Here is a 14607-nt window from a genome sequence, read left to right as displayed (position 1 = left end):
ATTTTTTGCGCAAATTAATTTGGCTTTAATTGATAAACAATAATAAAAAAGGAAACAACTTCCGATGAATGGTTGTGACAGCAACGGCACAGGTTGCGATTGTACGACATCCGATTCGAATGGAAAGTCTTGGTGTTTGACTTACACAACTCTGATGGCTGATGGCTGGTGGCTGATGTCCTAAGGCTGTGGAAAGGGGAAATAGATTGTGCTTAGAGAAATTTTTCTTATGACATCGGCAGCGGTATACTTGTATGCACCGGTCATTCGATCTCTACGGGAAGAAAGAAGAGAATGCAAAGCAGCACCATTTATTAGGTAAAGTTTTATGATCACATCGAAAGTTACGTTCACGAAAGTTTAAGCTTTGGGTCGTTTAGCATTCACCCCGTAATGCTGTTATTCATGATGCTCTGTTAGGTCTCGATACGGCGACTGCTTAATTATTGGTAGCTTCCCAGAGATCAAATGCCCATTACAACGTATGACGAGGAAGTGCAAAAGTAACGGCACAATTGACGTGTCAATTATCCTCTTATTCAGGCAAGTTAATCATTCACCGAATTGGCCCCACTGATTATCAGGAAAACCCCCAGGAAAAAGTAGTTAGATGATTGAAATTTCTCTAATAAAAGCGATATAAAATGTTAAGCAACTCGAATATAAGCTTCATTACATACAATATGTTTAATTTCCTTTTATGATATAATTGGATTTGATTTGTATTTTGCACGTCGCTACCGGCGCTGCAGGAATAAAAACTATGCACCGGCCACACGATTCAGTTCTAGAAATAATTAACCAAAATAATTTCGCATTAAATTTTGCGTGACATTTTCAGTATGCTTTCATTACCCTTCAACTAAAACAGTCTTTATGGTGGAACTGTGCTTGACTTTAATTTCTTCTTCCCACGGCATTTTATCCCGTTACGATGAATGATGTTATCTAAATGACATTTATTTATTAAGTGACTATTTCGTTTATGTAACAGTAATAATATTACATCTGCCGTTTTCTGTTTTATGTTGTAATAAAAACAAAACTGACGTACTACATTCCGTATGGCATGTGTATGTCAATACTGTATGTTAAATATAATGAAATAAAGCGTCAATAACTGTACGTTTTAACTCCAATTTTGCCTTCGGCTATTAGTATCAATTTAATAAACCTAGAAATATATGCAAGCAATTTAATTTTATTGGAACCTAAACAGTGCATAGTTAAGGATTACTGCCCATAATCGCATATCAGTACCATATGAATTTTCGCTGTCATTAAGTTGAATCCAAGAATCCAATTCAATAATCTATGAAAAAAGTGTATAGACATAGCTCTACATCAATTGTGTTTAGAGGCATTTTAGCGAGAAAAACTGAGAAAAATCGAGGAGCGCCACGCCCAAGTAATAAAGTTAATTTTAAGATGCACTTGAAGAGGTTTCCAGCATTTTCTTCTTAAAACCGATCATAAAACTTAAAATTGCGATAAAACAGCCATAAATCCCTTATAAAACTAGGGAGGCCCACACTAAAGAAGGTTCTCAAGAATAATTCCAAAGGTCGTTTTAAAACTTCTAATATTTATCGATATCTATTTATAGTGACTTTCAAGAGTCGCTTGAAACTAAAAAAAAACCACCACAAGTGTTGCTGATTTTATGGTTGTCTTCTCAAAGAACGCTTGCAAGACATCATACACTTTTCACAGCCTTAAAGTTTTTAATTGACTGAGAGCTACAAGAGAAAAAAAGCATTCACAGATATTACTTTTCCAAAATGGATATAAATAAAAATTTATGGTAACAAAAGCAGCTGCTTTGTTGCCCATAAAAAAAAATTCATGCCACGTTCAGTTTGTCGATGTTTTGTGACATGAAAGTTAGAAAATTTTAACGCGCCGGTTATTGTTGCTAGATTATTGAAAAATATAATTAATAAAAAAAAATTCAATAGTTTCATTAAAAAGTTGATAGTTGCCAAATTTTTAACAAATTGCGGTAAAACGCCTTTTATATGTTCAAACATTTATTCAAAAAGATAAGATCACGTATGGTATTGCAAAACACCATATTTATAAACGCCTACATGCAATTGGCTACAATTTCAAAAGTAGTCCAAAATAGCCCTGTTCGCCATTTTTTCGATGGTTTTATCTGAATCAACCAGTAAGCGATTCTTAGACTAACATTTCTTGCACAAGACAAAGAAAACTTTTCCAAGAGGGCAATAAGTTCATCTATACTTATTGTATTCTTGAAGAAGACAAGCTGCGCTTAAATAAGAATTATTTGAATTACTTAAGGGAACCAAGCTTTTTCGCAACCATTCTAGTACAAACAAAGAAAACGTCAACGAAGTGTCGATGTTTGTGCTGGAGATTCATATACTTCCCTTTAGCGCGATAATTTTAAAGTACAGCAGACATGTTGATTGTCAATATAAATTGATTTCCAAAATTAAAAGTCGTGCAGTCCACGACAGTTCCATGCGGAAAATTTATTCTACAGAATTTCTTATACACTTTATCGTTACCATCGCTTTTACAAAACACGCTTCAATTGCTTCGATCCCCTCAATCATTTTCCAAACAAAGATACTAACTAGTGATATAGAGGTCATTCAGTTTAAAAAATACAAACAACTCTAAAGGAAACCCGCACCGTCTCCAGTAAAACACAATCGAACCAAATTTATCTAATTACATACAAATCTACCACTGATAAATCATCACCGGCACTGTCATTCCCCAGCTCTGTTGCTCTCGTCATTCATTTTGTGACTTCGCTGATTATTTATAGGAAAGAGTTTTCAAAATATTGGGCCGATTTTTGCTTAATTTCCGTTTGAAAAATCCAAATTTTTTCAATTTTCTCCAGGTTCAGACATACGTTTTGACAGATCAGTTGTTTACGCTAGAATGTTCTTTCTTAAGAGTATGATTTCTCTTTCAAGAATACACGGTTTTAAGAGAGTTTTATGGCAGTATTGTTGAGACAAACCAATCTTGTAGAAGAATGTCATAAATTTTTGTCAAATCTATTGCTAAACTTTGAGGAGCGTCGTTTTTAAGCATAAATCAAGTCTCCCTTTAAACTGCTTATAAGGTGAATTACACTTATTGATAATACAGTTTTATGAGTGTTTCTTCAAGTCTCCTTCAGTGATACTTCAGAAATATTAATCTAATAAAATAAAATTCACTTGGGGAAAAACATTATAAAATCTGATACACTTAGCAATGCTCTGATAAAACTACTATAAGAAATGAATAAGACCAATTTGCTCTTGGATTGTTACTTGGTGAAGTCAACTTCCACCTGACACAGATTCTGTCAAGGCATGGTTGTTTTAGACAGTATCTGCACAAGTTCGGACATGCGGAGTCCCCCGCGTGTCCCGAATACGTGTATGTAGAAGAAACTGCAGAACATGTTTTCTTTATATGCCCTCGTTTCGTGGGCGCGAGAAGCAACATGCAGGCAGTAAGCGGACAGGACACTACTCCGGATAACTTAGTCCAAAGGATGTGTTCTGTCTCGGAAGTCTGGGGAGCGGTCAATGCGGCTGCTACCCAGATTGTACTCAAGCTACAAAACCGCTGGAGGGCCGATCAACGGCGAGTGAATAACCTAACTACCATAGTCCAGTACTTATCGAAGAGGATGCGGTTAGCACAATAGCCCCTCCCTGAAGTAATACGAATAAGGTGGTGCCAGGGGGGGGGATTGAGGCTGGATACTCGAGTAGGGTTTTAGTGGGTCAGGATCCTCACGCTCCATTAGAGAGGTCGAGATACCCAAGCCCACACCATGAGTTGTCCTCTCAGGTGTCTGATAGTACCGTATCTTCTAAGGTACTGAGCAGAGATTTCCCTACTCGTAACAAAAATTTTAAAAAATACGCAAAATCAGCTTATACGTACAATTTTGAATGCGATATGTTTCTAGAGTAGGGCGGGGCATAAGTGCGATGTTTGAAGTTGTCATCAATTTTCGTGAGATATAAAGAAGGACAGCAACATAATATATTTTATAGTGATGCAGTAACTCAATGTCTTTACATTCAACTATAAATCATCAGCGGTAATAGAGTTTTGCAAAATAAATTCTTCTTTCTTCTGTTCAAGTGCCGATTCGCACTTTTACCCCACTAGCGGGGTAAAAATGCGAATAGCGTGGGGCAAAAGTGCGAAGCTCGAATCCATGAAATTAGCATAACAGTAGCTAACAAAACCATATTATCTCCAATCTGCGTTATGTTTCGGTAAGGAATATTCTCAATTTGCACCTTTCCTATTTTGCGCTGATGTATTGCAGCCGCCGTTAGATCGAAACTTTTCCAAACGTTTGTTTTTTGTTTCATCAGCCGAAAAACATTGTTTTCCTTCGGCCAACATCTGTAGAGTACACAGTTTTCTGCAGATCTTGCATCTCTAGTAACTGTAATATAGTGCCTAAAGCTGTATATAACTAGTTATACATTTTTGCCCCGTCCGTGAATCGCACTTTTACCCCGCAAAGCGCTTGACGGGGATAGATTAAATTACGGAAAAGCGAAATATATTTTGTAAATTCTTTTCATCGTATTTTCAAATCAGATATGTGAGCGATGTAAAACGCTGCTACAAATTTTCAACAAGTAATATCCTCCTGTTGATATCATATTTGTCGTATAACGAAATATTACATCAAAACCGCCCTAAAATAACATTTGCACATAACTCAGCAACTATGCTTCGTAAGCAACCAAAGTTTACATTAAATTCAAGCTGTGAAAGTAGTCACCCATCCATGCCAATGTAGATAATTTACTCGAAATCTGCACCGATAAATCGTTGAATCGCACTTTTACCCGCATCGCACTTTTACCCCTCCTTACTCTATAGGTATTTCAATACGATAAAATCCGATTAAGCGCGACCATCTGTGTGTGTGTGTGTGTGTGCGTGCGTGTGTGTGTATGTGTGTGTGTTTTTTTCTTTTCTTTTTTTACAAGGTTTCGGAAAACTAATGTTCTTATCCGGAGCCAACCCGGACGTTGTGTTGGACTTTCGCCCACCAAAACCTGATCCCCACCCTCTGCCTGGATCCCCCCAGTATTACAATGAAGTATTACTTCAGGGGGAGGCTGTGATCTTGCACTTTTCCATTTATCACGCTTTCTAGCGTTACTCCTTCAGGCATATCGAGGGGATACCGTGCTCATGCACTTTGCAGTTATCAACGCAGGCTAACGTTGCTGGTCATTTGCGCAGCTAGCTCGTAGTACCCATCGAGACGTGTACCGATTAGAAGGTGCTGTTAGTCATAACGTGCACCTCGTCGCAGCCACCCTCGCGGGATTTCTTGACCTGACGAGACGTGTACCGATTGGGAAGTGCCCTCCAACATGACGCGCACTCCGTCACAGCCACCCTCGCAGGGTGTCTTTGCTATGCCTATTTCAACAAGGACCGATCTGAGTATTGGGACTATTTCGGGATAAATCCCATCCCCACACATATGAATCCAGTCTAGGGTTTTACCGCGCCCCTGATCGAGTTGCTTTGGGGCGTCATATGCGGCTCAGAGACGTTTGTTCCCTAGGCCACCTTTCATCCAATAAAAACTTAATTGACGATGCTAGGTCGCTGTTCCGCTCTCCACTTACGCTGCAGATCAGACATGTACATGATGCGTGCGATTACGCTATTGACGGCATTCCAAATGCTCTCGTTGCGACACATTTCCTCCACCATATTTCCGACGGTAAGACCGGACGGCAATTCTTCCCGCCATGCAGCAAATCTGGGACAGTCAAAAAACACGTGCTCTGCTGTTTCTTCCACGTTCCCACATTCCGGGCATAAGGGCGACCTGGCGTGCCCGAACCGATAAAGGTATTTCCTGAAGCAACCATGACCAGACAGGAACTGCGTTAGGTAAAAGTTCACCTCCCCGTGCTTCCTATTCACCCAAACTGAGAGAGTCGATATGAGCCTGTGGGTCCATCTACCTTTCTGTGTCATGTTCCACTCCTGATGCCAATTAGCCATTGATTCTGCTCTCATTAGCTTTCTAATTCGTTTGACCTCCTTTTGCCTATAGCTCTCGTAGTCCTCCATCAGGGTGATGTCGATAGGAATCATCCCAGCAATTACGCACGCAGCTTCCGATGAGATAGTCCTATATGCGCTCACAACTCGAATGGCCATTAGTCGGGCCGTACTTCTCAGCTTCGCTCTGTTGCGCTGGGTTTGGAGCGCTGTAATCCAGGCTGGTCCGCCATACCGCAGTATCGACGATGATACACTGGCTAAGAGGCGCCTGCTACTGCTTGGTCCAAAGTTATTCGGCTTGATCCTAGACAGTACACTGATGGCTTTCGCTGCCTTTTCGCATGCCTAGTCAACGAGACCGTTGAATTTTAGCCGATTGTCGATCATCACATCCAGGTGCTTCAACTCGCGTTTTGAGGTTATGATATGTTCTCCGACGGTACGTCGGACGTGTTGGACTGCTCTCCGATTACTGACCAGTATAATCTCCGTTTTATGGTGTGCTATTTGCAGTTTCGCGTACTGCATCCAACTCTTCACCCTGCGGATTGACTCAGTCGCCAATGCCTCCACTTCCTCTAGCGATTCGCCTGTAACCATCATAACGATGTCATCCGCGAATCCAACGATTTCCACTTCCGTTGGTAGCTCTAGGGTTAGCACGCCGTCGTACATACCGTTCCAGAGAGATGGACCGACTATTGATCCTTGTGGAACGCCTTGTGGATCGCGGCCGTTTTCTTTCCGAGGTTCGTCCGATATACTAGCACGCGATTCATGAAGTAGCTCTTCAGAACTCGGCACAGATAGTCGGGGACTCTCATTCTATGGAGCGCTGCTGCGATGGCTTCCCAGCTGGTGCAGTTGAATGGATTCTTAACGTCGATAGTGACCACTGTGCAGTAGCGGTTTCCTCTGCGTTTCTGCTTGGATGCTTTCTCTGCTGTCTCGACGACAGCCCGGATCGCATCTAGTGTGGACCTTTCCTTCCGGAACCCAAACTGCTTTTGTGTCAATCCGTACTCGCCCTCCGTGTATATGGATAGCCTGTTTAGGATAATTCTTTCTAGTAGCTTCCCCAGTGTGTCCAGCAGGCATGTTGATCGATATGACGCTGGATCCCCCGGCGGTTTTCCTGGTTTCGGCAACAGTACCAACTTCTGGATTTTCCACTTGTTTGGAGTGTCCCTCGTTTAGGCAGTTTTGCATCACCGTGCGGCAATCCGGAAATGCATGGATTGCCTCCTTAAGAGCTGCGTTGGGGATCCCATCCGGGCCCGGCGCCTTCTTCATCTTCAGATCTTTCGCGATTCTGACTAGTTCGTCATTGGAGATTCTTCTCTCGTCGGCGTTCTCATCCCTTAGCGTCCGCTAGGGGGTAGGGGGACAGGACGTTGGCTCGTGTTTCGGGAAGAGGCCTTCAATCCTTCGGCTGGCATTGATGGGCCCCTGGTCTTTGCCATCACTACTCCGTATGCATCGCCCCAGGAGCATCCTACTTCTCTACAAAGCTCTTTAAAGGAGTTTGTCTTGCTCTGCTTAATCGCGTATTTCAGTGCGACCTTGTCAACGCGGAGGTTACTTCTTCTTTCCTCTCTAGTCGCGGTACCTCTTGCTCTTTGGAAGCGTCTTCTAGCTCTGTTACAGTTAGCGCGTAATGCGTTGAGTGACTCGTTCCATCAGTAGACCGGACGCCGTCGGTTTCTGGGCTCCACTTTCCTCGGCATGGTTGTGTCGCATGCTCTAGTTAGCGCTTCGGTCAGTTCATCAGCAGTACGATTCTGGGCTTCGCTATGTGGTCGTAGTGCCTCGACGAAGAGGTCCTTGTCGAATGCATCCATTTTCCACTGCCGCTCGTGAATTCTTCCTGTCTGTGCTGCCACGGGGTTCCGTTGGCCAATAGTGTACCGTATAGCTTAGTGGTCACTGTACGTGTACTCTTCCCGCACTCTCCAGTTAATGCCGGTTCCCAGCGACGGGCTGCAGTAGATGACGTCGATGATAGATTCTTGGCCATCTCTGCGGAAGGTGCTGGTGGTTCCAACGTTGCTCAGTTCTACTTCGAGCGTTGCCAGTGCTTCAAGTAGGCTGGTTCCTCTGGCGTTCGTGCATCTGCTTCCCCATTCCGTTGCCCAGGCGTTGAAGTCACCTCCTATGACAATCGGTCTCCGTCCAATGAGCTCTCCAGTTAGTTCGTTCAGCATGGGGCGGAACTGTTCCAGCGTCCATCTTGGGAGAGCATAGCAGCTGCACACGAAGATTCCGTTATTTTGGCGACCGCGAAACCCTCGTATCGGCTTGTAACCTCCTCCTGGATGGAATATCGGCCTGTCACCAATGTCGCGGCCATTCCTGCTGTGTCTGCTATCCAGTTACCGTTACCGTTTCAGTTGTCGTCTGCCACAACAGTTGCTGTGCAGTGTCGCAGTGATTGAGGTTGATTTGGATCACCTCCATTATTGCAGGCCTGTGTGTGTGTGTGTGTGTGTGTGTGTGTGTGTGTGTGTGTGTGTGTGTGTGTGTGTGTGTGTGTGTGTGTGTGTGTGTGTGTGTGTGTGTGTGTGTGTGTGTGTGTGTGTGTGTGTGTGTGTGTGTGTGTGTGTGTGTGTGTGTGTGTGTGTGTGTGTGTGTGTGTGTGTGTGTGTGTGTGTGTGTGTGTGTGTGTGTGTGTGTGTGTGTGTGTGTGTGTGTGTGTGTGTGTGTGTGTGTGTGTGTGTGTGTGTGTGTGTGTGTGTGTGTGTGTGTGTGTGTGTGTGTGTGTGTGTGTGTGTGTGTGTGTGTGTGTGTGTGTGTGTGTGTGTGTGTGTGTGTGTGTATTTCCTATGCGCTATCGGACAATAAGTTTTATACATAGAACCGTCAAATAAACTAGAAACTTTTATGTTTTGACAAAAAACATACTGTTTTATTTCGAAACAAACAAAAAACATACTGGTTTACGTTTGATCACAAAATATATTCTCGGCTTGTTGACAGCGACGAACAATGAGTGTGTGAGAGTGAGATACCGAGTGAACATCTACGACCGTAATCAATTCATTTTTTTTCAGCTTTTGCGTCGGCGATGCATCTCGAGGGAATAGGATAAGAGAGAATCACCAGTTGTCGAAATTTCAATCACTGCACTATGGTCCAGAAAGCCAAATTAGGTGGAAAAAATTGTTTACTCAGTAATCGTTGATTTTAGACTATTTACGTCTTAGCAAAAAAATCTTGTTTAAGGATGCCGCTTTTTTTGGCAAGAACTATTTTAGGGTGACCCTTAAATTAACCAAGATCCAGAAATTATCTTCAAAACAAAACAAGATAGAGCGATATTTATTTCAACAATTTTATAGCTTGAAGTATTTTGAGTAATATTGCAGAAGACAAAATCCTTCTATCTCGAACCGTTTCCATATTAGAGCGATTTTCCTGAGTCAAGTTAGGGTGACCCTGCTATTTTGCGATTTTTCTCCATAAGTTTTTTAATTTGCATTTCTCGCAAAACACTTCCTCAGATGACTTTTGAGACTCACTAAGACGCAACTCTTGGTGAAAAAAGAAATTGGCTATCTAATTTACTTCTACACTTATATTAAATTTTATGATAAAAATAGGCCGTTTTCAAATGTTAGTATCTCAGAAAGGTGCAAGCAGAATTAAAATCGGTTAATTGCGTTTGAAAGATCGTGATTTTTTGTGCATAATATCAAAAAATTGGAGAGTGGATTTTTGTCTATCTCAAATAAATCAACTTTGAATATGTGTGGTTTTAACATATTTAAGTATATAAAAGTAAACGAGTTGCGCCATAACTCCGGAAGGCCTTGACTGTTCTTGATTAAACTTAGCGTACACTCTTCTTGACAGAAGTAAATCAGCACAGGGGGTTGACAAAAGCGGGGTGGTCGCTAAAAAGGGGAGGGGGAGGTACAAATAAGTAAAAGTGGCTGTAATTATCTTGCATTTAAACCGTTATAAGTTGTGTGAGTGGTCCAAATCTAAAAGAGAATGTATAAACTTAACCTCATGTTTGTTGACTTAAACTTCATAATGAGGTTAGACATTAAAAACGGTAGACTATCCAATAAACAGAGGGAATGGTAGACAAAGTAATGAAACCATATGTGTTTCATAGTATCATTGAGTGAAACTACCGAATGAGAAGTTTAAATAGTTTTCTACCCGCGCCGGGGATTTCCGTGATTCGCCCCTCCCCTTTCATCAGAGGCCACCATTTTTTTGTCTTTCAGACACTTGTACATCTGTTTTCGATAAGGTTGAAAATCTCAGGCGAGCGAGTGTGAAAAGCATAGCATCCGAAGCTTACTCCACTGACGCAAGCCTACGCCAAACAACTGCTTGCGCTGTGTGCATACATTCTGCTACCTACACACTCGCGAGTGTACAGCCTCATATCAACTTTCTACACATCCCGCCCGCGAATCCAAAGCTCACGAGCTGTCCATAGGTCGTGAGCACGAGCGGCACACTTGGATGTATGGGTACGCATTAGCCAGCTGTTAGAGTGCAGGACAATTGCAAGGCCAGTTGCTACGATCCTATTAACTCTATCAGCCTCTCCCAGTCGGGATTCGAACATATGACGACTGGCTTATTAGACCAGCATCATACCTCGAGGCCAACTGGGAGGTGATAACTAAATACGCTATGGCAAAAACTTGTCGCAGTGTATGAGAATATCAGAAAAGAAATCCGAGAGAAATGCTCATGCATATGTGTTCGTTAGAAGAAAATCGTGAGACAAAATTGGACCACACGAATGCGGGCTTCACAACACTACGTTTCAGTTTGCAAATTCTCATAATACAAAAAACAAAGCTTTTTTCCTCATTTAGACATATCTACCCCTCCCCTTGATTAGCTCTCCTCGGTCAGCGACCATTTTGTCTACAGCAACTTGTACGTCTCTCCGAAGATAATGAAAGAGAAACAAAGGCTTCCTTATATTGTTCTACTTCCGTAGTTGTGACCCTCCCATCTTTTCACACGTTCTTCATCTTATCTCCCAGCCACTTGTACAACTTCTAACAGACCAAATGCAAGATATTATTATTATTATTATTATTATTCTATGTTTGAGAGGTTTTCAGCCTGTGGCTGGTTCGCCCCTTAATGCAAGATGATCGCAGCCACTTTTACTTATTTGGACCTCTTCTCCCCCTTTTTAGCGACCACCCCCTTTTTGTCAGCCCCCTGCGCTGATTCACTTGTATCAAGAAACTTGTACGCCAAGTTTGCTGAAGAACAGTCAAGGCGTCCCGTAGTTATGGCGCAACTCGTTTACTTTTATATACTTAAATATGTTAAAACCACACATATTCAAAGTTGATTTATTTGAGATAGACAAAAATCCACCCTCCAATTTTTTGATATTATACACAAAAAATCACGATCTTTCAAACGCAATTAACCGATTTTAATTCTGCTTGCACCTTTCTGAGATACTAACATTTGAAAACGGCCTATTTTCATCATAAAAATTAATATAAGTGTAGAAGTAAAGTAGATAGCCAATTTCTTTTTTCACCAAAAGTTGCGTCTTATTGAGCCTCACAAGTCATCCGAGCAAGTGTTTTGCGAGAAATGTAAAATAAAAAAGTTATGGAGAAAAATCGCAAAATAGCAGTGTCACCCTAACTTGACTCAGGAAAATCGCTCTAATATGGAAACGGTTCGAGATAGAAGGATTTCGTCTTCTGCAATATTACTCAAAATACTTCAAGCTATAAAATTGCTGAAGTGAATATCGCTCTATCTTGTTTCGTTTTGAAGATAATTTCTGGATCTTGGTTAATTTAAGGGTCACCCTAAAATAGCTTATGCCAAAAAAAGCGGCATCCTAAATCAAGATTTTGTTGCTAAGACGTAAATAGTCTAAAATCAACGACTACTGAGTAAACAATTTTTTCCACTTAATTTGGCTTTCTGGACCACAGTGCACTGATATGCTGGCGATGAGCTATCATCGCGATGAAAATTAGCAACAATGTTTAAGGGGACATAGTACTTTTTACACCATATTTTTTGCCTTATTTCTCGATAACGCGAAAAGCAAATCGATTCGGGTTTTATGCATTCTAAACATTGCACTTTATACTAATATTTACAATTTTATTTGCATATGTGAACCTCTTCCCCTCTCCCCTACGGCTCCTTGAACATGATCATTCGAAAGAAACATGATTTGCTGTACCATGGATTGGCGCTGGGGGGCTTATCCGAATTGAAAAATTCCAAAACGACATGAAAGTATATTAAATTATCTCGTGTTTGACTCATCCTTTTTTTTTTTAATTCGAACGCATAACAAAATGGCGGACATTCAAGCATTAAAGTAAGGTTTTTAGTCGAAAAAATTGACTTTGAACATTTCTAAAAAATACAAAAATTGTAATATTGAAAACAAGATGGGTCAAACACTAGACAATTTTGTTGGCTTTGAAACAAAAAAAGAATCATGAAAATTGCTTGAGCCGTTCTTGAGATATTTATTTGAGCCGACTTTCAAAACCTGGTTTCGAGAAAAACGACGTTGAAGTTTTTATTCGCTGTGTAATCGCTCCAGACACGCGCGTTACAAATAGCTGTAACTTTGTCAATTTTTAGAATTCATCAAAATGACTTGAAACACATATGGTCAAAATGTTAATCTTTCGAAATAATCAATAAAAAAATTTCGATTTTTTTAATTGAAAAAGTACTATGCCCCCTTAAAAGTGTTGACCCAAGTAACAATTTGGGTTTTATTACACTCTTATGATGGTATTTAAGACCAAGATTGGTCTTAAAGGCCTCCATAAGAGTACAATAAAACTAAGATTGCTGCTTGGGGAGTGAAACTGTTCCCAAAACTCGCCGATTTTCCCAAGCTTTCCTTCTTTAAAAATTCATAACTTCTCAACCATTGAATTGATTTTTATTATTTTGGTATCAGCTGAAGCTCTGTGATTGCCCAAGCATCAAAAATATTTGTTCTTGCGTGTTTTCATGCTGTGTATGGCCAAAATATTTATTTTTATAATTTTTGCTGGAAAGCTGAGACTCTCTACATAAAATATCAAAAATTCAGGGGCGAATAATACTTTTCAAAGAAACAAATTTGCGAGAGTACATGAATTGTTTTGGATATTTTAAACAAAAACGAACCAGAAATGCTTTTCCTTACTTTTCTAAGCTTCCCTTAAGCTATAAGAGTGTCGTTGTTAAGTGTCTTCAATATTATAACGTACAAATCTCTACTATACGCATAAAAGATGTAATAGTACAGTCAAGTCGCTTTTTACGCAAAGGATTTACGCGTAAATCAAAATCGTGTAAATTCCGAAATTCGCGTAAAAAACAAAAATTCGCGTAAAAAAACTTTGTGGATTTAAACACTAGGCGAGAAAATAGACTAATTGAGCACATTCGCATAAATTCCGAAATCCGCGTAAAAAAACCGTGGAAATTCCGAAATTCGCGTAATAAAAAACTGCGTAAATTACGAAAATAGCAGAAAAAACCGCGTAAATTCCGAAATTCGTGTAAAAACATACCGCATGAAAGGCTATTTCAGTGTATAAGGAAGTGTATAAGCTCTGAAACATCATAGTGCGCCATATATCATCACATTATTTTCTCTCTTAAAGAATTAACCTCTCATTTAATATACTTTAATTACTGTAAGCAATCTTTTTAAATGATGGCTCAAGTTATGGTACGAAATAAAATTTCCCAGCAATTTATTCTATTTATTTATCAATCTTAATTTTCTGTCAGCAAAATGACATGAACCAACTAACACCGCGATAAAAGATAATTGAGTTATGATTCTAAGTCGTGTCGATTTCTATCTTAAATGATAAATAAGAGGTTATAACAAAGGTTCCTTAATAGATGGATCAAATCTAGTTTCGCTCTAATTTTCAAAGTTTAATATTCAGGGTTTATGGTATAATCCTTTCATTATTTTTACGGCCATGCTCATCGTACTATTTTATCGTCTCCATTTTAGTGTATATCCTTTGTTCGTATAACTTATTGCCTGAGGCAAAATTATACGTTATATTTTCGATGTTTTACGATTCCTTTCCAATAATTTTGACCCCTCTAGTTCTGTAGTCGTTTAGCTGCTACACATGTTTTCGACTGGATTCTTTAGTTCAAATACCTTGATTTATAAAGTTAGAAAATAAGCGTGAAATGCACGCTAAATATTAATATTTCATCACTTTTATATCCCGTGTATCTTCAAGATACGAAAATCTTTTACATTAATCATTCGGATGACAGGCAACGAAAATTTCACAAATTTGCAAATCGAAACTTAAATTGCACATTATCGCCAATTAAACCTTACAGCGCAGTTGTCCCGTCGTGATCATTCGTTTCGCAGTTTCAGTTGCTACATATAGTAGGTATCGAATTCCCCGAAGCCTAAAAAACGCAAACACCTCGAAAGCAGTGGAATCCCCGTTTTTTTTTCTTTTTTCAATTTGATTTCACGGTCAAATTCCGATATGATTCAAATCGTCGACAATCACTGTTTGAATCTTCCAAGAAGATCCCCAACAGGGGAGG

The 14607-nt window shown here is 40.2% G+C and overlaps 1 protein-coding gene across 1 annotated transcript in view; it reads right to left on the bottom strand.

The window, feature by feature from the left end:
• The window catches only part of LOC128742964 (mucin-5AC-like), a 135657-nt gene that overhangs the window by 76312 nt on the left and 44738 nt on the right, over positions 1-14607 (bottom strand). The window lies entirely within an intron of this gene.

The sequence above is a fragment of the Sabethes cyaneus genome, chromosome 3, assembly GCF_943734655.1.
Source record: "Sabethes cyaneus chromosome 3, idSabCyanKW18_F2, whole genome shotgun sequence".
Lineage (NCBI taxonomy): Eukaryota > Metazoa > Arthropoda > Insecta > Diptera > Culicidae > Sabethes > Sabethes cyaneus.
Note: the sequence above shows the minus strand (reverse complement) of the source record. Positions and strands in the feature narration are given on the sequence as shown.